This window comes from Jaculus jaculus, chromosome 1 (genome assembly GCF_020740685.1).
Source record: "Jaculus jaculus isolate mJacJac1 chromosome 1, mJacJac1.mat.Y.cur, whole genome shotgun sequence".
In the NCBI taxonomy this organism is placed as follows: domain Eukaryota; kingdom Metazoa; phylum Chordata; class Mammalia; order Rodentia; family Dipodidae; genus Jaculus; species Jaculus jaculus.
The window spans coordinates 50,570,088-50,596,260 of NC_059102.1; the positions used below are offsets into that span (position 1 = coordinate 50,570,088).

The 26,173-nt window shown below is 37.1% G+C and overlaps 1 pseudogene; it reads left to right on the plus strand.

Moving 5' to 3' along the window:
• Positions 1-677: 677 nt before the first annotated feature.
• On the plus strand, positions 678-25,313 carry LOC101598451 (annotated as a pseudogene).
• Positions 25,314-26,173: the final 860 nt, after the last annotated feature.

Sequence of the window (26,173 nt, forward strand, 5' to 3'; positions counted from 1 at the left end):
TTCACTATTGTAATATTTACTATCATGTCTCCTTTATAATAGAGCTTTACTATCAGACAATAAAACGTGTATTTATGTCCTTATGTTATATCTTAATACTTGACAACATACTAACAACTAAGTAAGTCAGTCTTGAATTTCTCAGAAAAAAACATGAAGAAAGCTATTTGGACCATCATTTCATTAGAACCTTTTATTTCAAGGAAATGAAAACAGTTAGAGGAATATCCATCTTTATTAGAATCATTAGGTTTCAGATTAAGAAATTATCAAGATGTTAAATTTGATTCAATTCTAGCAATATAAATGTAAAATGAGTGAGATTTGTAATATTCATTTAATAATTATTTTAAAATCAAAATAATTATAACAACTCTTCCTGACACATAGGGTCATCTAAGACATGGAGAGAAAGCAAAAGAAACTTCTGACAATAGTGCTTCTCGTGAACGTCAGTCTGGAAGACACTCTGCAGATGAGCTTCATTAGCTTAATTAGAATTTAACTCAATTGTGACTTTTATATAATACCATATGATTTTTCATGGTGATCTAAACTCTGCCTGCTGTATGAACTTCAGCTGAGGTTTGCTTAACAAATTGCTTAGCCTCTCAGAGACTCCACTCCAAATCCTAGGTCGAGGGGTTTTAATGACTTTGCTTTTATCATGGTTTGCCATGGGTCCAGTTAGGGTTACTGACCGCATCCAGTTCATCTTCCACAGGAACTCTGGTATCTCTGCAAACACTGTGCAGGGTCAGGTATGACATGTTATATCTACAACAAATTGTTTGCATCAAGAGAATGATTGACTCATGTTAAACAAATAAGTCTTTCAATCACAAGGTAGAAAAGAAAGGAAAAACTATATTAAACATAAGAAGAAACATGATAAAATTATGAGAATACAAATCTATATCCTTTGTTAAGAAGAAATATGTCACCAGTGTTAAGAATGAAAAAAATTCTTCAAGAAAGATATCCCTGACTTTGAGTAATAAAATTTGCTTTCCAGGAAGAACAGATTTAAAAGTCTTTTCAGCAATAGAGTTGAAGGAAAACTTTTGACTTATTTTCCTTAAAAATATGAAATTGGAGCAAGGTGTGGTGGCACACGCCTTTAATCCCAGCACTCGGGAGGCAGAGGTAGGAGGATGGCTGTGAGTTCGAGGCCACCCTGAGACTCCATAGTGAATTCCAGGTCAGCCTGGGCTAGAGTGAGACCCTACCTCAAAAAACCAAAAAAAAAAAAAAGAAAGAAAGAAAGAAAAATATGAAATTGGCTTTATAAACAATGATGGATTTTGTTTTATCAAAATGGTTATAACAAGATAACTTTCACACTTTCATACAAGTATGCAATATATTTTAATCCCACTGCCTCATTTAATTAACCTCTCTCCCCGTCTACTAAGACCCCCTTTTCCTTCCCATTTGATCTCCATGCTACCTTCCTGTCTTCTTCATGCAAGGGTCACTTGCATGATTGTGGGTGGAAAGTTATTTACCAGCTACATCACTAAAACCATGACTCTCATACCCCAGAAATTATCACTTGCAACTAGCTTTTCTGGGAGTTGTTGTGTCTCATAAATCCCTTCCTCAACCATGATGAAATATTGACAGGCTCAATTTTGTACAGAAAACCACTATTCATGAGTTTAACAGCCATAACAAACAGAGAAGTCAGCATTCCACGGTCCCAAATACCATCTTTTTGCTCTTACAAATGCTTTTCACTTCCTCTTCCATAAGGTTGCAAGAATTTTGGAAGGTGTGATTTATATAATTTTTTCACTTTTGTAATTAATAAACATTTTTCATAAACCATAGATTTTGCTGAAAAATGTGTTTTAAAATAATGTCATATATTCTGCAAGTACTATTAAATATAAAATTATCCTTCATGCTGAGGAGTGAACCCAAGGACCTGCAAATACTAAACATGCCTTCTCCTATTGAGCTATGGCTCCAGCCCCTAAATGTAGAATTACTTTTGGAGGACAGTGGCAACCAACCCTGGGCTCCTATATGCAATTAAACAAAAGTAAATCTGGCAGAAGACACAAAAATGGCTAAGTATAACTCAATATTACATTTTACAATATTTCACAACTTTCTACACATGAGCAAAATAAATTTACTTGTAAAAAGTCAGATTGAAACCTTTCACATATCTGTGATACTCTGAAGTTCAAATTAAAAGCAGATGAGAGAAGATGGTTCAATCACAAGGGGGGCTGTTGTTTTTGGAGGATTCTTTAAGCAATCACAATGTCAACCAACACAGATGTTTCTTTTTCCTCCTGTGATTAAGATCAGGAATCCAAACTTTGCAGGAAAGCTAAAGAGGCACCCCTTGTCCTCTGCAGAAAGGTAGGTTTGTAGGAATTGTTGTACATAAATTATGAAAACTGAAGAACAGGAGGAATACTAAAATGTTCATTCGTGTGACCTACATGAGCATGGCAGTCCAGACTTTCTGGTGGGAGCAAGAAAAGTTGGAATGGGTTATTTTTTCCATTAATTAATAGTTATGGCTAGAGGTTAAACCCTAGAAGAAGATATACTATCTTTTATGCTTGGAAGGTTTTTTTTTTTTTTAATTAGACATTTCACAGTAAGTTTGCACATTTATATTGAAGAGAACTCATCTGAGTGGGTTTAGATAAAGCATCACTTTTGCCATTGCTTCATTGCTATGACAGAATGTTTAGCCAAAACAACATAGGGAGAAAGGATCTATTTTGGCTCACAGCATCATAGAATTCAGATCAGCTTCTTTTCTTTCTTTTTAAAAATTTTTTTGGTTTTAAGAGGTAGTGTCTTACTTTATTCCAGGCTGAGCTGGAATTCACTACGTAGTTTCAGGGTGGCTTCAAACTCACAGTTATCCTCCTACCTCTGCCTCCTGAGTGCTCAGTGCTGGGATTAACAATGCGCACCACCAAGCCCAGCTAGATCATAGTTTTTTGGCCCATGTCCTTAAGCAGAACATCATGAGGGCAAGAGTGCATGAGAAGACATTTTATTTTATTTTTTAAAAATATTTTTATGGGCTGGAGAGATGGCTTAGCGGTTAAGCACTTGCCTGTGAGGCCTAAGGACCCCAGTTTGAGGCTCGGTTCTCCAGGTCCCACGTTAGCCCGATGCACAAGGGGGCGCACGCGTCTGGAGTTCGTTTGCAGCTGGAAGCCCTGGCGCGCCCATTCTCTCTCTCCCTCTGTCTTTCTCTCTGTGTCTGTCACTCTCAAATAAATAAATAAAAATTTTTAAAAAATATTTTTATTATATGTATGAGAGAGAGTGTGTGAGCAAGTGATGCTAGGACCTCTTGCTGCTACAAATGAACTTCAGATAATGCTCCACTTTTTGTGTCTGGCTTTATGTGGGTACTGGGGAATCAAGCACAGATCACAGGCTTTGCAAGCAAGTGCCTTTATCCACTGAACAATCTCCCCAGCCTCTGCTTTGCTTTTTTACTCTTTCTCCCTTTCTTATATGATATCCTAGGCTGGCTTGGACTTTACTACGTAGCTGAGGAGGTATTGAATTCATGATCCTCTTGCCTCTGACTCCCAACTGCTAGAAATATAAGCATTCACCACCATGTGGAGGGAATTCTTCATCTCATGTTGAACAGGATACAGGGCCAGGCAGTGACCAGGGATAACACATCATCAAAATCTACCCTCAGTGACCTAGTTTCTCTAGCTGGGCCCCACACCTAAGTCATCCACAATGTCTGAAAATTGTTGTCAACATTTCATATTCAATGCATAGTGAATTACAGTATAGTATATTGAATATTATTTTCTGTTTTGGAAGGCTTGGTGTGTGTGCTTGGTGATCAGATTCTTAGTAATTAGTTCGCTTGCTAGCTCATCTAGGGAGTTGTTAATACAGAAGAAACATGTCACCTAAATGAACTTGATAGTGTTACCAACACATATCTGCTTAAACTTATTTCTAAAGAAGTCAGCAGACCAGACAGAGGTTCTCCCAGTTTGCTTCATAGCATGATGGGCTCTGAATGTCATGTTGGAGGTTTGTTTATACCAGCTAATTGAGTTTCTTCCAGTCTCCCTTGAGGACTGCAGGTCCTAGAACTGGTCAGTACTTGCAACACTCTTTTAAAATGAGCACATGCATATAATTTTAAAAAGCTTACCACAGTTGGAATTGTGTGTGTGTATGTGTGTGTGTGTTTGTGTGCACACACACCTGCACGTGCATGCAAATGTCACATGTTCTTAAAACAAACCTAGAAAGCTTGCAACAGAGCTTCAGAGAAGTAACATTTTGTAAACATTTGTAAACATGACACTAAGTTAATTGTGGATTCCAGTTTAGCACTTTTGTAATTGCAGGCTCATATTGTTGCTGTTATATTAGACAAATTTATAAAAGGCATCTTGAAATAGAACTATATAGTTTCAGTGCTCATGCAAAGGCAAGTACAAAACACTTCTCAAAGCATGAAAGAAAGACTGGAAGAAACTATGTCCACCTTTAATAGGATATATGTTTGGATGAATGAACTGTGTGGTTTTTCCATACTTCCCAAATGTTTCACACATATGTTTCATTAACCATAAAGAAGATTAAAAATGAATATTTTCATTTCCTACTTAAAATCACTTGTAAATTATGTGAAGTTTATTATTTTGACTGTTATAAAAACAATTGTTACATTAAGTAAATTACCTATAAAGACCAGATGATATATATCTACATTTGATACAGGTGCTTACATATTGTATAGTAGGAACTACAATTAACAATAGCACTCTGAAAGGCAGGCTGGAATATGTTTCAAATGCAAATACTCCTTGATGCAATAATTGTATTTCTAAAGTGTTATCTTAAGGACAGAAACAGTATTATATAGAAGATAATTTGTAATGATAAAATAACAAAAATTGTAGATGCATTAAAATGATATCGTGAGATGTTCAGAATTCTGTCTGAATGCTTGAAAAAAGTATATTATAGAACCTGTACAGATTGATTTGAATTAATTATGGGAATCACATATCTAATCTAATTCTAGATAGCCAATCTGGGAAGTAGGATGATGAGACTATTGAATCTTTATTTTTCTATAATAATAATAGGATATATTATTATTAACTATAAAGGCAGGACTATAACTTGGGTGGGTTGGCCATATTAACTATTGAGCAGTTAGCTTTATATGCCTCATTCTGACTACGAAAGTCACTCAGTGCTGAGTTACTATTTCACTAATTTTCTCAAAACTACCAAAAAGAACATTATCCCTTACTCACCATTACTCACCATACATACTATGTTCCCTTCAAGGAGTAATGACTGGAAAAACATAGATGGAAAGAACTCCCAGACATATTTGTTCAGTGAAGAATGAATAAAAGAATAAATGAATAAATGTGGAATAGGAGTTGGTGTGTAGTAAGACTGTAAAAAAGCAGAACATTAAACACATTAAAATAGCCAAAAAAGAAATAGGAAAATGGAAAAGTTTCTGCTTTAATAAATGTCTTCATTTTTTCTCTGATCTTGGTTCCATATTTATACATTGTCATTCACTATGTTGTGATAAACTGAGAGGGAACTGAGTGAAGGCACACAAATACATTGAACATGGCCTTTAACTTAGATGACTTCATTTGTGAGAACACTCCCATTCTTCTCTGGGCAGCACAAGTAAAATCTTCAGATAGCTTGGCTTATAATCTTTCTGGAAAGGGTGGTTCAAGTTCAAAGCTCATATAAACAGAAAGCTGGAGACAAGGAAGATGACTGGAATTATTCTTGAAGCCCAGAACATTTCACAGTTTTACCATCAGTCTCAATTAACTTTTCTATTAAATAGTACCATGTGCTACCATATCCTGATACTGGAATAGCCCATGATAGAAAATATATAAAACAAATAATAAATAAGGCAGTACTTCCAATTCACTAAGGTTGTGGTCTGTCAGCAAAATAAAGACATGAGCTTTTTTTTTTTTTTTAACATATAAACACTTCATTTAATGACTTGCCCATTGCTACTGACACCATCTCTTTCTTTAGCCATCTTATTTTATTCATAATTTTCATTAATCATCTTCTCACTCTTGCTGTAAGCTCTCCATGGTTTCATTCCTTCTTTTGCATTCCAGATACCTAGACTTTTTGACAACATCCTCCCGGACCTGTCCTATTGTAGTGCAATCCCCTGGGGTCAGAGCTATCAGCTAATCACCAAACCAAAGTTCCTCCTAAGGACTTTCCCCAGTGCCTTTTGCAGGTAGGGGACTATGTGACTGAGCATGGCCAATGGAATGCATGCTGGAAGCCCTCCTGCAGGCATCAGAGTTGGTGGCTGCTGCCTCAACTACATTTAAGGTAGACAAAGGAGCCCCACTATGAACACAAGCAGCCTGTAACAGCCAATGTGTCATCATAATAGCACAAACACATCTTCCCTGCCCTAACTTCCTACTTACATCAAACTAAGCCATTGGGATTTACTTGTTAATTTTTTTTCCTTCTTTACCTCCTTCTTCATCTCCATTCAACTTCCAAAGCCTTCCCCCAGCATACCTAACTCAGAGATTTGCCATTGATCTTTAATATATTTACACTATAAAATATAAAATATTAAATTAAAAACACTGTTAAAGTAAACTGCTTTAATGTTTAAAATATTATGATCTTATTCTTGATTAGATAGAGAATTGAATAGGCTGCTTGCCAAGAACATTTACAAAATAACTTTCTAAGGATATTGTTTTGTTATTTTTTTCACCTATAGAGGATACTTTGGTGCACTAATGTTACATTACAAGGTATGATTTAAAAGAAAGCACTGAAGGCCAGTTACAAAGTACTGTATTTCACAAGTGTTTTTATATCCTGATTATAGTTCCTTTTTCTTTAAGCCCATCCTTCAAATTATACCTTATGTGGTAGTAACTATATTTATAGTCACCATTTGCTATTTATTAAAAAATGAGGTATGAGTGGTTTCAACTTCCAGAAGGAAAAAAATCTGGTATAATTATATCATGGATTCACCCTAAAGTACTAAAAATGTCTGAGACTGACACTGAACACAAACTTAAATTTAATGTTTTTCTGTGATTGTTGCTCTTAGAACAGAAAATTAATGAGGAACTGACAGCTTTGAGGTAGAATTTGGAGTCAGAGTTGAACTTTTCCTAGCCATAGGTCTTAAAAGAATAGTGTCTAACACGAAGAGAGGGCTATTGAATGGAGGTAGCTTGACAGCAGCTGGGTCCTGACTTCAGTGTGTATGGGCTTTCGGTGAGGCTTTATGCAAGCATTGTTTCAGTGTGTGTTAGCTCAGGATGCTATAATTACATTGAATTTCAAAATTTCTTTGCTTCTAGAGGGATTTTATATACCAGTTTAGGATCAAGAAGCAGCAAGGTAGTCCCACTTATGATTCCAATTCCAGTTAACTAGGGGTAGTCATTTCAGAGCTTCCATAGACAAGTGGCTCCCCAGTTCAGCTCATCATCTGAAACATCTGGAAATGCTTTAAAATTACAGATTCCAGGATCCATTCCTAGACCTATTGAATCAAAACCTTGGGATTAGACCTGCAAGTCTATAGATTTCAAATCGCTAATTTTGGAAACTACTATTATATCACCTTGATCAAAATGCTGTTTTCAGTATAGTATGACATGCAAAAACTCAGGTGAAATGAGGTGCTGATTGAGGACTTAGTATGTAGGATGATCACACATAATACCTATAACACAGTAGGATATAAATGTTCATTTATATCAGCAAGTCAGTAAGACAAGGAGATGTATACCACACAGATACAAAATTGACGAATGAATAAAATCTGGATGCTGATGGTCTCAAAGACTACTTCATATCAATAATGACCAAAAAGGGTAACTAATTTTTAGGGTATTAAAATTTACTCTCTTTGAAGATAGTTCTTTGAGAAAGCACATTTATCTAGAAATTAAAGGAAACAGAAACAAGCTAAAGTACTTAGCTTGAGTCACTTCAATTTTTCTGATTCCCCCCTTCTTAAAGGGGAAACTTTCTTGACCCACTATTGCATGACATGCCAAAACAAGCATTTATGTTGTCTCATAAATTCCTTCTCATGGCTCTTTTTAATGTTATTCTTATTTATTAAATGGATGTATTTCTCATCAAGCTGAAATCTTCATGAACAAGGATTTTGTCCATTCTTCCATGCACAGCCCCCAACCCAGTTCTTAGCTCCCTTATAGCATTCACCCCATAAGAACATGCTGAATGAGTTAATGAACTCTAAGAATATATTTGCCTATGTATTATTCATAAGCTAAATAGATACCAAACAACCATTATTATATCATTTATTTTTCTATAATGAAATCATTAACCACATTAAGATTTAAAACAATTATTTTTATTTTTTTTATTTTAAATTACCTATCTAATTTTTACACACAAAATAGTCTGCTAATAAATAAAATTTAACAAACTAGTTCTTGCTTTATTGTTATTTATCGCGATTGTTTGCTTAAAGAATTATGTTGTACAAAGATAAGATAAACCTAGAATAACATGCAACACTTGGAAAGACTTTAAAAATGATTTTTCTTGATATGAAATACTCCTTTTCTTTTTATATTTGACTGCCTTACTTTGTTTTCCACCAGAAAAAATGGTCATCTACAACTCACATTCATAGAGATAAAGTGACCAGTAAGAAGCCTATCCTGCCTCACTTTTCCCTGATGGTTTGCTTGCCACAGGTTCATTCATTCCTGAAAAATGTATGCTATTTCCTGAGAGATGCAGAATGTTTCCAACCCGCCTCAGCCAACATAAAGCAAGTTCTTTGGCTGCATTAGTGAGTCAAAGATTCCCTACCCTTGACTGCGTACTGGCATCAGCTGGGAGCTTGAAAACTTCAGATGCCTGTGACTTGCCTCAGAGATTATCACTGACTGGTTTTGGAGTATGGATATAGTTTTGGGAGTTCTTAAAGATTGACATGTTGTTCTGATTAGGAATGTTTGTGAACTACTGTCATTAATTCTGTCTTCCTCAAAGTAGAAGTTTCGAAGTTTATACTTGCATCGTGGAATGGCTTTATGGAAGAACATGTTAACATTGAAACTAATTTAGACCTTGATTTTCTTGAACTTGCCTGCAAAGGATTATGGCTAGTGTGATGGTTTGATTCAGGTGCCCCATAAACTCAGGTATGCTGAATGCCACTCACACCAGCTGATAGCAATTAGAAATTAACGCCTCCTGGAGGTGGTGTATTGTTGGAGGCTGGCTTATGGGTATTATAGCCAGTGTTCTCTTGCCAGTGTTTGACACACTCTCTTGTTCCTATTGTCCACTTATGTTGGGGGTGACGTCCACCCTCTGCTCATGCCATCGTTTTCCCCTGCCATCATGGAGCTTCTCCTTGAGCCTGTAAGCCAAAATCAACCTCTTTGTCCCACAAGTTGCTCTTGGTTGGGTGATTTTTACCAGCAATGTGAACCTGACTACAACAGTAAAGTGGTACTGAGCAGTGGGAATGCTGCTGACACCTGGCTGTGGCTTTGGCTTTTTGGAGCTGATTTTCAAGAGGAATGTGGAAGGATTTGGAACCTTGGCCTAAGAGATGCCTTGCAGTGCTGTAAGTACAGCTTGATGGACTATCCTGGTCAGAGTTGAAAGGCCTGAATGCAGTAAGATCTCTGGACTGTGAGCTTTGGCTCATGAAGGTGAGAAAGGGTTTGGCCTGGACTAGGCTAGCAGTTTGTGTGGGAAGCTTGCTATTATGCCTGGTCCTGAGAAGTTGGGCAGGGTTGCTTTGTGTAGAAATGAATTGGTGTGAGCAGAGGGATATGGCACAGAAAGAAAAATCTTTAGGTAAACTACTGCCCATACAGCTGCAATTGAGAGATTACAAACTTTGAGACTGGGCCAGCTGACCTGCACAGGGGCAACAGGAAGAATGTAGACTCTTTTGAAGTGGCCTGAGTACTCAAGGAGTGTTCCCTTCTTCCAATTCTGCCTTATTCTCTCTTGGATTAACAAATTGGCATCCTACTTGGCATTGTGGAGTATAAGAAATGCAGAAAAGAGAGGGTGATTGAGTGTGCAACACGGTCTTGTGTTTTGGAAATGGCCGTGGGCAGTGTGAAGCAGGTTTACTGGATCCCTGCATGGAGACCCTATAGGGCCATAAGAATGAACCATGGATTGCAGTGGAGACCAGTAGAGATGCTAGGATCATGAGTTAGCTGCTAAGGAAAGCTGCCAGCCCTGGATGAAGTTTTCCAGGACTGTGAGTAGCCCAGCTGGAGGGGTGGAATTGGAATGCCAGAGACTTGCTCCTGGTTAGGATTATCGGATTTAGAGACTTGTCACTGGCTAGAGTTATTGGACTTGGAGCTTGGTGTTTGCCCTGTTTTAAATCTTGTGTTGGTTGAATATTTCTTTTCTATGCCCAAAGCCATCTTTTGCAGTGTGAATGTTTATTCTGTGCCATTATGGTGGGTTTTTTTGTGGGGGGAGATTTTTTGGCATTATGGCTCAGTTAAAAGACCTTGGATTATGGGGATGTATGAACTTCACTGGAGTTGATAAAAACTATGGGAACTTTTAAATTGGATGAATGCATTGCACTTTACATCATGTATAGTTATCAGTTTATGTGATCCAGGGGCAGAATGTGGTGGTTTGATTAGGTGTCCCCCATGAACTATTCTGAATGCCATTCTCACCAGCTGATAGCAATTGGAAATTCACACCTCCAGGAGGCAGTGTATTGTTGGGGGCGGGCTTATTGTTATCATAGCCAGTGTTCTCTTGCCAGTGTTTGGCACACTCTCTTGTTCCTATTGTCCACTTATGTAGGCCAGGAGGTGATGGTCACCCTCTGCTCATGCTATCATTCTTCCCTGCCATCCCTTGAGCCTGTAAGCCAAAATAAAACTCTTTGTCCCACAGGCTGCTCTTGCTTGAGTGATTTCTACCAGCAATGTGAACCTGACTGCAATAGCTAAGAATGAGAAAGCTCAGGATATCTCAACCTGGGAATCTCCTATAGCCTATATGTCAACTTGGGTCTGATAGCAAGTTTACCACTGAATGAAAAAGTGAAAAAAAAAACAAAACTGAAATATGCTTTTTTAAAATTATATAGTCCCAAACTCCCTGTGACCTGAATAGGATGAAATCATAACTATGTATCAACTAAAAAGTGGGATTTATCAGGTATGGTAGAGCCAACTGCTATAATTTCAGCACTTCTGGAAGTGGAAGTAGGAAGATCAGGAGATCAAGACCGTCCAGGACTACAGAAAAAAAAAAAAAAAAGATAAAATAAAATGAAGAAAAAGCTAAAGTAAGGTGTAAAATAAGTCTCTCATATGATTTATTATTATTTGGAGGCCCATCAAGAAAGTTCTAGAGAAATACTAATTAAATGATAAGTTCTAAAGAAATACTAATTAAATGATCATGTAATAGATGAATTTATGAACCCAGAGGGAACACACACATCATAATGTATGCTGTATTAAAAAAATTCCCAGAGTACAGAGCATAATTCAAAACCACTTGTTTCTGAGACTAAACAGACATTTGGAAGCTGCTGAACTTCTCAATGTGTGCAGTTTTAAAAAATGGCAGAAACTGGTATTCTAGCCAATGTGATAGCAGCAAGTATTTTTTTAAAGCCCCATCTACTGGAAGTATAAAGCTTTTCACATTTCCTTCATTTTTCCTTTTTATTAAAAGTAAAAGCAGATACATAACTTTGGGGGAAATTGTGCAGCTTTGAGCAGGTGATGCTGTTGTTAAAGGGCACAAAGATCATGCAGAAAATTGAGGTCCAAGGGAAGAAAAAACAGTAAGCCAGTTTTAAAAGAAAGCTTAAGCTGATTTCTCCTGTCCTCTAATTCCTTCAACTCTAGTCTGGAAATAATTGAACCTTGATCTCATTTGAGAATTTGAGGTGGAGAGAACACACACAGGTGGCCTAATTCCTAATTATTTCATCCCCAATGAATAGCACAGGTGTCAGATTCTGAAGGATGTGAGCCCTTCATTTAGTCCATTAATTTCTTTCCTTTTAAACACAATATCAGCTGCCCTGTTGGCTCCTCTTACTTTATACCATCACTTAATAAACTATAAGCTGCTGACTGGTCTCTGTTGAAAGCTGCTTCTTTAAGAACTTTAATGTTCCTTAAGACTTTGGTTCTGAATCTTAGGTGCTTATGGGATCACTTGATCTAAAACTGATGCCTGCTCAGGTCCCACCCACCAAGATTCTGCCCTGTGACTGTAGCCCAGGCAATGGGTTTTAAAGATCCTGAGGTAACTCTGGCACATTACAACAACAGCTATCCTCATGAGTCAGGAAAGTGTGATAGATGTTTCTCTATCAAGTCCCCACCTTTTCTATCTTTGACCTAGCACTCCTTCAGGGATGATTAGGGGATTTTTTTCCCCAGTGACAGTAGAAAGGGATCATCAATATAGTCACATGTTGAGTATGTTGTATATCTGTTTTTACTAATAACAAGTTTGGAAACTTGCATAGTGAAATGTGGCAGGATATAAAGAAAGTGTGAGAATATAATCTGAATACTGCCTATCCAATTGTAAAACACTTTAAAATTAAAATATTAAGTAAGCCCAGATAGAAATGTATATTCTCCTCAGTTTGAATTTAAAGAATAACTATGAGCCTGGCATGGTGGTGCACGCCTTTAATCCCAGCACTCAGGAGGCAGAGGTAGGAGGATCACCATGCAATCAAGGCCACCCTGAGACTGCATAGTGAATTCCAGGTCAGCCTGGGCTAGAGAGAGAGACCCTACCTTGAAAAACAAACAAAAAAGAATATGACTTACTGCATAAAAAGAAGGTGAGTTAATGAGAATGAATCATGACTTAAAATCAATACATTAATTAGGCATGTTATATGTTTTAGTAAATTACACCAATCCACATTTTTCTGACTCAGACTGTGCAGTTCTGAAATGACACATGCATTTATTACTGCATTTAAAGAGATTATCTGTTCAATCTGTAGAATTTCTTAAAGCAAGAAGAATTCAGGCTAAAATTGTTTTCAAGAAGTTTGAATGAAATGTGAATTCTGTACTGAGCTATTCCCTCAGTGATAGGCCCATATCTGTAGAAAAATTGAAATGAAAATCATGAATTTTCACAAGACATCATAAAAGAACACAATCCGTTGTATTTTAAAAGTTGAAGTCACCTTTATTAGCCTGTATTTACAGGGCATTATTTTACCAGTAAATCCTACAGGAAAAATTCTTTGATTATGACATTGTTATATATGACTCCTATAAACTGAATTTTCATTGACATACCTTGACATATTAATATATCTGAACTTATAAGAGTTACTATTCTTTTCCTATTGACAACTTCTATACTTACAGACAACAAACCATGGTATTTCTCTCCGCTATCCTGCTTTCCCCTTCATAACTCTGTCTCCCTTCCCTCTCTCCAATAGTCTCATTTTTAATTTTATGCCATCATCTTTTTCTCCTATTATGAGGGTCTTGTGTAGTAGGTATTTCTAGGCACTGTGAGGTCATGGATATCGAGGCCCATTTCTGTCTGGACAGTTGTATGCAAAGAGTGGTACCCTTCCTTTGGCTCTGACATTCTTTCTGCCACCTTGTTCGCAATGGACCCTGAGCTTTGGAGGGTGTGAAATGTTTCAGTGCTGGACACTCCTCCATCCCTTCTTCTCAGCACTATGTTGCCTTTTGGGTCATTCCAGTGGTCATTGCCATCTGAAAAGATAAGCTTCTCTAACCAGAAGTGAGAGTAGCATTAATATATGACTATGAATATTGAGTGTAGTGCCTTCAGGGCAATTTGGTGAGAGTAATATATGCCTTTATCTAGGCAAGATAAGGCTTTATACCCCTAAGGCTCATGACCTCCCCTGCCATAGGCTTTTGATTAGGTTTTCAGTACCAGGCATGTTTTCCCTCTTCAGTCCAATTAAAGAGCAGTAGGTTTCCCCCAGAGCAGACATGCCACTGTTGTACTTGTTCAGTCATTTGGCCTGTCTGGCCAAACTTGAGGCTTCCAGTGTCCACTGTTTTCACCACTGATGACTTCTGTCTCCCATAAGACTGCATACAGTGCTGCTTTTTCCAGCTTTCAGTTGGTGGAGCTACACGAAGAAGGCTTTTTGCTCAGCACGAGCTTGATTTCTCAGTGACTTTGCTGCTCAGGCATGTGAAGTCTTCAGCAATAGAGTCTTACCATCTCTTTCTCACGGGAAACCAAGGGCCTTGGCAATAGCCTATAATGTTTTTGAGACAACAGGGACCTCTCTGGCCAACAACTCACTGGAAGGTATCCCATCCCTGGCACTGAAAATTTTCTAGTAACACTCTATGGCTTCTGGATGTGCCATTATTCAAGAAAGTAGATTTTCATATGTCTTATTCGGAATATCTTTAATATTGATTTACCCTACTCCCTGCCCTTCTTTTATCCAGTATCTTCCCCTGACCTCACTTAGGCCTTTCCCCTCCCTGTAATCTGTTCTTCTACTTACACATATAACAATACCATCCCCTTAAGACCTTCCCTCTCCTCCCTCCCTTATAGTTTTTTTCTAGCTTATGGGCTTCTGCTACTGATTTTTGATTCTAGATCACACACATGTCTATATAATTGTAGCTAGGATCCACATATGAGAGAGAACTTGTGACGTTTGGCTTTCTGGGTCTGGGTTACCTCACTTAATATAATCCTTTCCAGATCTATCCATTTTCTTGCAAATTTCATAATTTCATTTTTCTTTAACACTGAATAGAACTCCATTGTATAAATGTACCACATCTTTATTATCTATTCATCTGTGGATTGACATCTAGGCTGGTTCCATTTCCCAGCTATTGTGAATTGAGCGGCAATAAAAATGGTTGTGCAAGTATCTCTAAGGTAGTGAGAAGAGTCATTAGGAAATATGTCTAGGAGTGCTATAGCTGGATCATATGGTAAATCTATTTTTAGCTGTCTCAAGAACCTCCACACTGCTTTCCACAATGGCTGTACAAGATTACACTCCCACCAATACTGTAGAAGGGTTCCCCTTTTATGGCATCCTTTCCAACATTTACTGTCATTTGTTTTCTTGATGGTAGCCATTCTGACAGGAAAGAGATGGAATCTCAAGGTAGTTTTAATTTGCATTTTCCTGATGGCTAAAGATGTAGAACACTTCTTTAGATGTATATATGCCTTCAGTATTTCTTCTGGTGAGAACTCTGTTTAGTTCCAGAGCTCCATAGCCCCGCCCCTTTTATTCAGGTAGGGTCTCTCTCTGTCCCTGGCTGACATAGAATTCGCTATGTAGTCTCAGGGTGGCCTTGAACTCATGATGGTGATCCTCCTACCTCTGCCTCCCAAGTGCTGGGATTAAAGGCATGTGTCACCATGCCCAGCCTAATAGCCCATTTTTTTAATTGCATGGTTTGATTTCTAATTGGTCTGGTTTTTGAGTTCTTTGTATATTCTGGATATTAATCCTCTGTCAAATGTGTAGCTGGCAAAGATTTTCTCTCATTTTGTAGGTTGTCTATTTGCTCTATTCACAGTGTCCTTTCCTGTACAAAAGCTTTGTGATTTCATGAGATCCCAGTGGTTGATTAGTGGTTTTATTTTCTGAGCAATTTGGGTTATATTCAGAAGTTATCACCTATGCCAATATGTTTAAGAGTTTCCCTTATCTTTTCCTCTAGCAGTTTCAGAATTTCAGGTCTGATATTAAGGTCTCTGACCTACATGTATTTGATTGTTGTACATGGAGAAAGACAAGGGTCTATTTTCATCTTTCTATATGCAGATACCCAGTTTTTCCAGCACCACTTTTTAAAGGGGCTGTCTTTTCTCCAATAAATATTTTTGTCAAAAATCATGTGGCTGTAGCTGCCTGGATTAACATCTGGGTCTTCTATTCTGCTCCATTGATCTATATATCTGTCTTTGTGCCACTACCAGGCTATTTTTGTTACTATGGCTTTATAATACAGCTTAAAATCAGGTATGGTGATACCAACAGCCTTACTTTTGTTACTCAAAATTGTTTTGGCTATTTGAGGGGTTTTTATGTTTTGTTTATTTGTTGAATTTTAGGATTTTTTTCTATTTATGTGAAGAATATCATTGGAATTTTAATGGGGATTACATTAAATGTATAGGTTGCTTTTGGTAAGATTGACATTTTTCTTTTTTTCTTTTGCAGGATTCCAGTTTTAGTATACTTCAGAACAAACAAAACAGTAGGGACCGAAAACTAGCTACTTGTCAGGAATTGATTGAATTTTTTTTGTTATTCTACATATCCACTTTTAAAATTTTTATTTATTTAATTTGATTTTTTTATTGACAACTTTCATAACTGTAAACAATATCCTATGGTAATTCTCTCACTGCCCCCATTTGCCCTTTGAAACCCACTCTCCATCATATCCCTTCCTCCTCTCAATCAGTCTCTCTTTTATTTTAATGTCATGTTTTTTTCTTCCTATTATGATGGTCTTGTGTAAGTAGTGTCAGGCACTGTGAGGTCATGGATATCCAGGCTATTTTGTGTCTAGAGGAGTACATTGTAAGGAGTCCTACCCTTCCTTTAGCTCTTACAATCTTTCTGCCACCTCTTCTGCAATGGACCCTGAGCCATGGAAGGTGTGATTGAGATATTTCAGTGCTGAGTACTCCTCTGTCACTTCTTCTCAGCACCATGGTACCTTCTGAGTCATCCCAAGGTCACTGCAATCTGAAAAGAGAAGATTCCTTAACCAAAAGTCAGAGTAGCATTATATATGGGTCTGTACATTAAGAGAAGTGCTTACGGGACAGTTTGGTGAGTATAGTATATACATTTAGCCAGACAGTAGCAGATATGACACCTCTAGGGCTCATGACTACCCCTGTTTTAGGTTTTCAGTATCAGGGATGTAGTCCCTCCCATGAAGTGGGCCTCCAGTCAAATTAGAAGATGGTTGGTTTCCCCCATAAAAGATGTGCCCCTACTGCACCTGTTAGCTCACTTGGCCTAGCTGGCCAAATATAAACCTTGCAGTGTCTACTGTTGGGTATCTTCACTGTGATTTATCTGTCTCCCATTGAACTGCATGCAGCATGGCTTTTTCTAGATTTCTGTGAGCTGGTCTACATGGAGAAGGTTTTCAGCCGACCTCCAGCAGGAATTCTCAGTGACCTTGCAGCCAAAATATGTGGAGTTGTCAGCAATAGGGGCTTACCATCTACACAATATTGATTATTCCAATTCAAGAACATGGTATATTTTTTCCATTTCCTTGTGTCTTCTTCAATTTCTCATTTGAGTGCTTTAAAGTTCTCATTGAAGAGATCCTTTATTTCTCTGGTTAAGTTTATTCCAAGGTACTTTATTTTAATTATATTTTTTGAGGCAATTGTGAATGGGAGAGATTCCCTGATCTCATCCTCCACATGTTTGTTTTTAGTATACAGGAAAGGTACTGATTTCTGTGTTTTATTTTGTTTTTTGTTTTTCAAGGTAGGATCTCACTCTGGCTCAGGCTGACCTAGAATTCACTATGTAGTCTCAGGGTGGCCTCCAACTCACGACGATCCTCCTACCTCTGCCTCCCGAGTGCTGGGATTAAAGGTGTGCACCACCACGCCCAGCGTGTGTTTTATTTTGTATCCTGCTACATTGCTGAAAGTGTTTATCAGCTCTAGCAGTTTGCTGGTAGAGTCTTTAATGTATAGAATCATATCATCTGCAAATAATGATAATTTGATCTCTTTCTTTCCAATTTTTATCCTTTTTTTTTTGTTGTTTTTTCAAGGTAGGGTCTCACTCTAGCCCCGGCTGACCTGAAATTCACTATGGAGTCTCAGGGTGGCCTTGAACTCACAGTGATCTTCCTACCCCTAGCCTCCCAAGCGCTGGGATTAAAGGCGTGCGCCACCACACCCAGCTCAATTTTTATCCCTTTTATGAGTGTCCCTTGCCTTATTGCTATATCTAAGACTTCCAGTACTATATTAAATAAAAGTGGGGACAGTGGGCACCCTTGTTTTGTTCCTGAGTTTTGTAGAGAAGGTTCAAGTTTTTCTCCATTTAGTGTTATGTTGGCTATAGATTTGTCATAAATAGCTTTTGTTATGTTGAGATATTTTCCTTCCATTCCCAGTAGGACTTTTACTATCAGAAGATGTTAGATTTTTGTCAAATGCCTTTTATGCATCTGTTGAGTTGATTGTGTTACTTTTGTCATTCAGCCATTTATATGATGTATTACATTTATCAATTTTCATTTTTTTTGGGGGGGTGAGTTTCGAGGTAGGGTCTCACTCTAGCTCAGACTGACCTGGAATTCACTATGTAGTCTCAGGGTGGCCTCAAACTCACGGTGACCCTCCTACCTTTGCCTCCCAAGTGCTGGGATTAAAGGCATACACCACCACGCCTGACCTAATTTGCATATTTTGGAACCATCCCTGCATCCTTGGGATAAAGTTAACTTGTTCAAGGTGAATAATATTTTTTATATATTCTTGTATTGTATTTGCCAACATTTTGTTCAGAATTTTTGCATCTATGTTAATGAGGGAGATCAGTCTGTAGTTTTCTCTTTTTTTCAGTCTTTGTCTGGTTTTGGTATGAGGGTGATGCTGGCTTCATAGAAGGATTGCGCAAGAATTCCTTCCTTTTATATTTTATGGAAAAGTTTGAGAAGCAGTGGTGTTAGTTCTCCCATGAAGTTCTGGTAAAATTCACCAGTGACTCCATCTGTGCCTGGACTTTTTTTAGTTGGGAGACTTTTTATAACTTCTTGTATGTCCATACTTGTTATAGGTTTATTTAAATGGTTTATCTCATCTTGATTTAATTTTGGTAGGTCATATGAATCAAGGAAATCATCCATTTCTTTCAGATTTTCAAACTTAGAGGCATATATATTCTTAAAGTTTGTTCTTATAATTTTATGAATTTCTTTGGCACCTGTTGTAATGCTGCCTTTTTCATCCCTAATTTTTGTCTCTTCCCCCTTTCTTCTGGTCAGATTTGCTAAGTGTTTATCAATCTTGTTTATCCTTTCAAAGAACCAACTCATTGTTTCATTGATTCTTTGGATTTTTTGTTTGTTTGTTTGTTTCTATTTCATTAGTTTCTTCCCTAATCTTTTTTATTTCTTTTCTTCTACTGATTTTTGGGTTGCCTTGTTGTTCTTTTTCCAAGGCCTTGAGGTAAAGCATTAAATTGCTTATTTGTGAACTCTCTAATTTCTTAATATAGGCACTTAGAGCTATAAATTTCCCTCTTAGGACTGCCTTTTTGTGTCCCAAAGGTTTTGGTATGCTTTATTATCATCACCATTTCATTCTATGAATAAATTGATTTCCTTTTTATTTCTTCAATGACCCACTGATAATTCAATAATGTACTATTTAGGCTCCATGAATATCTGTATGTTCTACAGATATTCTTGTTGCTGATTTGCAGTTTAATTCCATTGTGGTCAGACAGAGTACAAGGGATTATTTTGATTTTCCTGTATTTGTTGAGATTTGCTTTGTGTCTTAGTATATGGTCTATTTTAGAGAATGTTCCATGTGCTTCTGAGAAAAATGTATATTCTGCAGTATTTGGATGGAATGTTCTTTATGTATGTGTTAGGTCCATTTATTCCATGACATCAATTATTTCAGATGTCTCTCTGTTTATTTTTTGCTGGGATGACCTGTCAATTGATCAGAGTGGGGTATTGAAGTCACCCACTACACTTCAGTTTGATGTTATCTGTGACCTTAAGTCTAATAGTGTTTGTTTGATGAAACTGGAAGCCCCCATGTTAGGTGCATATATGTTTAGGATTGCAATGTCCTCCTATTGGAGTGTTCCTTTAATCAGTATAAAATGACCTTCTTTATCTTTCCTCACTAATGTTGGTTTGAAGTCTATCCTGTCAGATATTAGGATAGCAATCCCTGCTTGTTTCCTAGGCCCATTTACTTGAAATACTGTTTTCTATCCTTTCACCCTCAGACAGTATCTGTCTTTTATTGAGAGCTGAGTTTCCTGGAGGCAATAAATGGCAGGATCCCGCCTTTTAATCCAGTCTGCAAGCCTATATATTTTGGTTGGTGCATTGAGGCCATTTATATTAAGAGTTATTATTGGAAGGTATGCATTTATTCTCACCATTCTTCCTATTTTATAGTGTTTCCTGTTTTCCCATTACTCGTTTGTTTTAACTGTTATTTGAGTGTGGTTTGTTTTCTCCTATTTCCTCCTATGTGTGTTTTGCTTTCTCTTCAGTGTGAAGAATTCCTTTAAGTATTTTCTGTAGAGCTGGTTTAGTTGTCATAAATTCCTTTAACCTGTTTTTGTTGTGGAATGTCTTTATTTATCCATCAATTTGGATAAATATCGTTGCAGAATAAAGTAATCTTGGTTGACAGCTGTTATCTTTCAGAACTTGGAAGACCTCATTCCAAGCCCATCCGGGTTTGAAAATTTGTGTTGAGTAATCTGCAGTTATTGTGATAGGGTTGCCTTTGTCAGTGGCTTGTTTTTTCTATCTAACTACTTTCAATATATTTTCTTTGCTTTGTGTGTTTAGTCATTTAATTATAACATGGCAAGGAAAGGGTATTTCCAGCTTTTTTGGTGTTCTAAAAGCTTCTTGTATCTGCATTCGCATTTCTTTCCTAATTTGGGAAAAATTTTCTTCTATGATTTTGTTGAAAACACCTACTAAGCCTCTGGATTGAAATTCTTCTCCTTCTAATATACCCAGAATTCTTATGTTTGATCTTTTCATACTGTCCCAGATATCTTGAATTTCCCATTCATACCTTCCTATTAGCTTGTCTTTCTTTTTGTTGGACTGTATTATGTCTGCCACCTGGTATTCTAGTTTAGATAGTCTTTTCTCTTCATCCATTCTACTGGTGAAACTTTCCACAGAGTTGTTTATTTTATTTTATTTTTTTGTTTTTTTTTTTTCACCAACTGTATTCTTCCAAGCTAGGATTTCAGCCTGGTTTGTGTTCTCTTGCAGAAGTTTGGTTTCTTGATTCCTTTCACTTCATTGATTTCTTTAAGTATATATACTATCATTTAAAAAAAAATCTTCATCAGGCATTTCATCTAAAACAGTGTCATTGGTGATCATTTCTGATGGATTTATAATTTTTGGTGGGACTGTATTGTCTTGGTTCTTTGAGTTTCTTATCATAATGTAGTGACTTTTGTATCCTGAATGGATTGATGCTTGGGTTTTCTACTTATCTGCAGTGTTCTTAGATGTGGCAATCCACCTCTATATGTTTTCAGAATATGAGTTTAAGGTGCCAGGTATAGTTCTTGTACCACAATCCAACTTCAGCAGTAATCCTAGGTGTTAAGTTTGCTTGCTAAGCAAGTATTCTAGTGGACTGGGTCGAACAATTTACTGGCAAATTCTAAACTTCAACTGAGCAACAAAGTATGCAATTGTGGGGATTAAAACAAACAGTCTTATAAAGCCAAAATCCCTAAGGGTGTGTGCTGTTCTACACCCTTAATCTTGGCATCTGGCAGGTAGAGATTTCTGTTCTGAATTGGGTTCCAGGTCAGCCTGTGTTTGCATCAGATCCTACTCCTAATAATGACAGAAGGAAAAAAGACCCTATAAATATGTAAGCATCAAAGACAACAATGCTCAACTCCCAAATACAGGTTATTTGAAAATGGTAAAGCCAACCAAGAATACATACCCCATAACCTTTCCTGACAAGGAAAGTTAGATTAGCTCTTCTAATGCAGGATGCAGGCCTATGCACCTGCTTTTTTTTTTTTTTTTTTTTTTTTTTTTTTTTTTTTTTTTTTTTTGTCAGTAGGCCTCATTACCTTCTGGGGTGGCTTCCAATTTCACCAGTGCTGAGTGCCCACATAAATCCCTCCATGTTGTGCTGTGGAGCTGGAGCTCTGATTAGCTGTGCCACCAGGGGATAAATGCCAGAGGTTTGTGGTTCTTATGGTGGGGGATGTGGGAGTTTAGGCTTCTGGAGTTGCTCATGCAGTTCTACCTGTATACCTTTCAGCAGCTCCTTAGTTGATCTTCAAGAAGGCTGATGAAGTTGAAAATGTTCCTTGTTTGGTCTCTGCTGCTGCCACTGCTTGACGCAGCTGGTTGAGTGGTGCTGGGCAGGTGCACGGATCTGGCAGATTGGCAGGCCACGAGCGCCTCAGTGGGACCCTGGCCAGTTTCCTCCCTTCTGGTGAATCTTGGTCTCTCTGGATTCTTGGCTATGTCTAAGAATATCCTATACTCCTTCACTTTTCAGAAGAGTGTATTTTGCTGTGGTTTTGCTTAAATCTCTCCCTAGGCTGGCTTGGCATGGCTCCTATGCTGCCATCTTACCCAGACCAAGAGATATTATTCTTGAAAAAAATCATGAAATATACTTTTTAAACACCCATGTAAGTAAACCTATTATCTCCTCATAATTAGTAAGGCTTAGCTATATTTTAATATATGCTTATTTTTGGAATTTGTTGCTCATTTTATTCAACCCTCTTTTATGTCAAGTCAGAAAGAGTACATAGATATGTTTTGTTATTTGAGAGATAGAAAAATATGTAATTGGAAAGTTTTGCTTTTGGTTCATTTATTATGCCCGAAAGACTTTCATTTCCCTGCTTAAAGACATTAAGTGCTTAAGATACAGTATTCTAGTTAAAATGAGGCTGTCTACAATAATTGGTGCCAAATTTCTTTTTATCTACTGAATGTGTCTTGGATTGTTTTAAAAATAATACACAGAAGTTTGCCATATTCCTCAATAAAGGTTGCAAACTATCTTATACACAGATGTTTCTAGGTTATTAATCATTTTTCCCTCGATTGACCATATGTGTCCAATTTTGCTTTCTTCCAAACAATGTAGTGCTGAGCATTCTTAAATATTCTTCTGAGTATCTGTACAAGTTTTTGCTTAAATGAGTTTATCACTTCAACATGTGATATGTATTGCTAGGTACCTTCCAATAGTTAACTTCAAGTTAGATTCCTGTTGGAGAAAGATTCATTCAGTTCTCTAAATCTTTCCTAGGGAAGATATTGGTAACAAATCAATAGGTGAGAATTGTTTACATTATTTTTATTTGTTTTCTATGCTTATTAATGAAATTATATATTTTAGATGTATATTGCCCATTCATATGTCATTTATATCTTGTTTTCTGGATTTAAATTCCCTATTTTTTCTTATGATTCATAGTCTCCACATCAATATTCTGATGATGGGGTAACTTCTTGGTGAGAGTTTTACCAGGAACCAAAGCATCATCTATTCTTTTAATGATTAGTAATAGGATCTCACAATTCTTTTAATAATGAATTTCTTAAAGTGTGATTCACATGCATATACAGAATATCTACACTATCCTGTCTAAGGAATCATAATAACTAGGTATAAGGGTAAAATATATGCATTTTACATAAATTCTTTCCCAAAACTTTTGTGAAAAATAAGTTCATGATGAATTACTTAGTCATGCTTTGGACTTTCACACATTTAAAAAAAGAGCACTTTCTGAGCAAGTATAAAGGTCTAAGGAGACCTGAGAGAGTGTTTGAGCTGAAATCCAGGACCCATATAAATAGCTGGGCAGGACCACACACATCTTCAACCCAGTCCCATGGGGAACAGAGACTGGATAATTTCTGGAAGTTGGCAAAACAGAACAAAACAAATAAGCCAAAAACAAGGAAGCTCCAGGATCACTAAGTGACTCTGAAACTCTGGATCAAATAAGAGCAGGTGGAAAAGAGTCAGGTGAAGTTCTGCTCTGGCCACCACGAGCAAGTGCACCCTGCTGCAGACATGTCCACAGGTACCACAAGGGCACATACAGGTGCATACATCACCTACACCACATTTCACACAAGCAAAACATGAATAAAAATGAAAATGATTTAAATTCTCAAATATCCATAGGGACAAAAAACAACACTGGTACAGATATTAAATTTAATTACATTTATAAGATATCTTGTGGGCTGGAGAGATGAATCAGTGGTTAAGGGGCTTGCCTGCAAAGACTAAAAACACAGGTTAAATTCCCCAGTACCCACTTAAAGCCAGATGCACAGTGGTGTGTGCATGCATCTGGAGTTCATTCTTGTATAGTGGCTGGATTACCTGGCACACTTGTTTGGTCCCTCTCCCTCTCCCCCTCTCTCTCTTTCTCTCTCTGTTTCCTCTATCTCTGTGTTTCTCTCTCTGCTTGTAAATAAATAATTTTTAGGCTTTTTTATTGACAGCTTCCATAATTATAGACAACAAACCATGATAATTCCATTCCCTCCCCAACTTTCCTCCTAAAGCATAAACATATTTTAAAAAATAACTTCTTTAAAATAAAATTAAAATACCTCTTGCAATGACAAGCAACTTGGAAACTTTGAAATTTAACACGTTAAAATTGTTCGGACAGTTTACTTCCCATGCGAGCTGCTCAAAGTCGTTGTCATTTGTTTCCGCAAAGAAGAATCACATTTTACAGAATTATTCTTTTTAGAGAGTTGTTTCTGCCTGCCCCACAGACAGGCCTTCAGGTAGTGCCAAGTGAGGGGCCCAAAGCCAGGCCGACCATTGGCACCTCACGAGCTGCACTAACACCTCCATCAGCTTCCACAGGTTTCCTTAGAATCATTAAAGAAGAAAGAGTAGATTCGCCTGGTCAGGTGCTAAAACTTTTTGCCAGGATCACACACTTTTCTTTTTGTGCACAGCACTTTGAAGTCTCCTGCTTGGACCTGACAGGACAAAGTTGACAACTTAAAATGGATGCTGTTGCAACCATTTTTGATTTTTGTACCCATATAAATAAAGTCTATGAAACTCAAGTCAAGAAAGTTTTTGCAGAAAAACGACAGTTTCCCTCTAACCAGACCATCTAATGTAGAGTCAAGCGATGGTCAGCGAGCGCTACGTGAACACAGTTACACCTTCAGAACTCCTAGAGAGGCAAAAAAAAAAAAAAAAAAAAAAAAGAGAACAATTCGACTGGAAGAAGTAGCAAGTTTAAGAAGAAAAATGAAAACTTGCCTCCATAAGAATACAGAGTGACAAGAAGATAGATCAAACCCACATGCTTTGTGATGAACTTGGGAGCAAATAACATGGTACCTAAAGGCACATCAGAACACATTTTACCAACCACCTTAAGCAATCTTCCTTTGGGAGATTTCAAAATCCTTGCATAAGGTCAATAAGATAAAACATTACCAATTCTCTAAATCTAAAATAGTCTCTATATTTAAGCTTTGCTTTCACATACTTGATGCCAATACTCCATTTCTTTTCAGAGGTAAAGATATTTGGCAATTATGCCAAAATTGGGTACTTAATAAAGTTTTACTTGAAATAACTAATACTGTATAACTTATGGAGGCTTGATTATAAGAAAAACAGAAAAATGTTAATAAAACTTTTATTTGAGAATAAATAGAAGTGCCTTACCTAAGAATTATGGACTTAGAAATTTTCTTATGAAATTGTATGTTTGCAAGGTATTTCTGGTTTTGTCTTTTAAAGCTACTATTGCTTAATGTATATGACAGAAAAAATTCCTGTACCAAAGTTGAGGTATTACATTCTAAAGAACATGCTGAATAGAAGCTACTCATATTAAATGTGACCTTAAAACTGTATTATTATTTGCACTGGTTGCACTGGTGAAATTCATAGAATAAACCAGATGTGGTAGTGCATGCATTCAATTCCAGCACTTGGGAGGAAGAAGTAGGATTGCTGTAAGTTTGAGGTCAGCTTAATACTATAGAGTAAGTCCCAGGTCAGCCTGGGCTAAAGTGAGCCCCTACCTCAAAAAAAAAAAAAAAAAAAAAAAGAAAGAAAGAAAGAAAAAGAAAAGAAAATTTATAGAATAAAACTTCTGGAGTACAGAGAAAGTTCTTTTATTTAAACTTTTTATACTTTGTCAAAGAGTCAAAGTGAGCTTCTCATGACATCCCTTATCAGAACATTGGAAGTAGGCTGTAGAATATTTTGAATGTGAAATACCTTTAGGAATCCAAATAGATAAGGCCTTAAGTACCTGAGACTAGTAGTAGAAACTGATACACTATACTCACCTCCA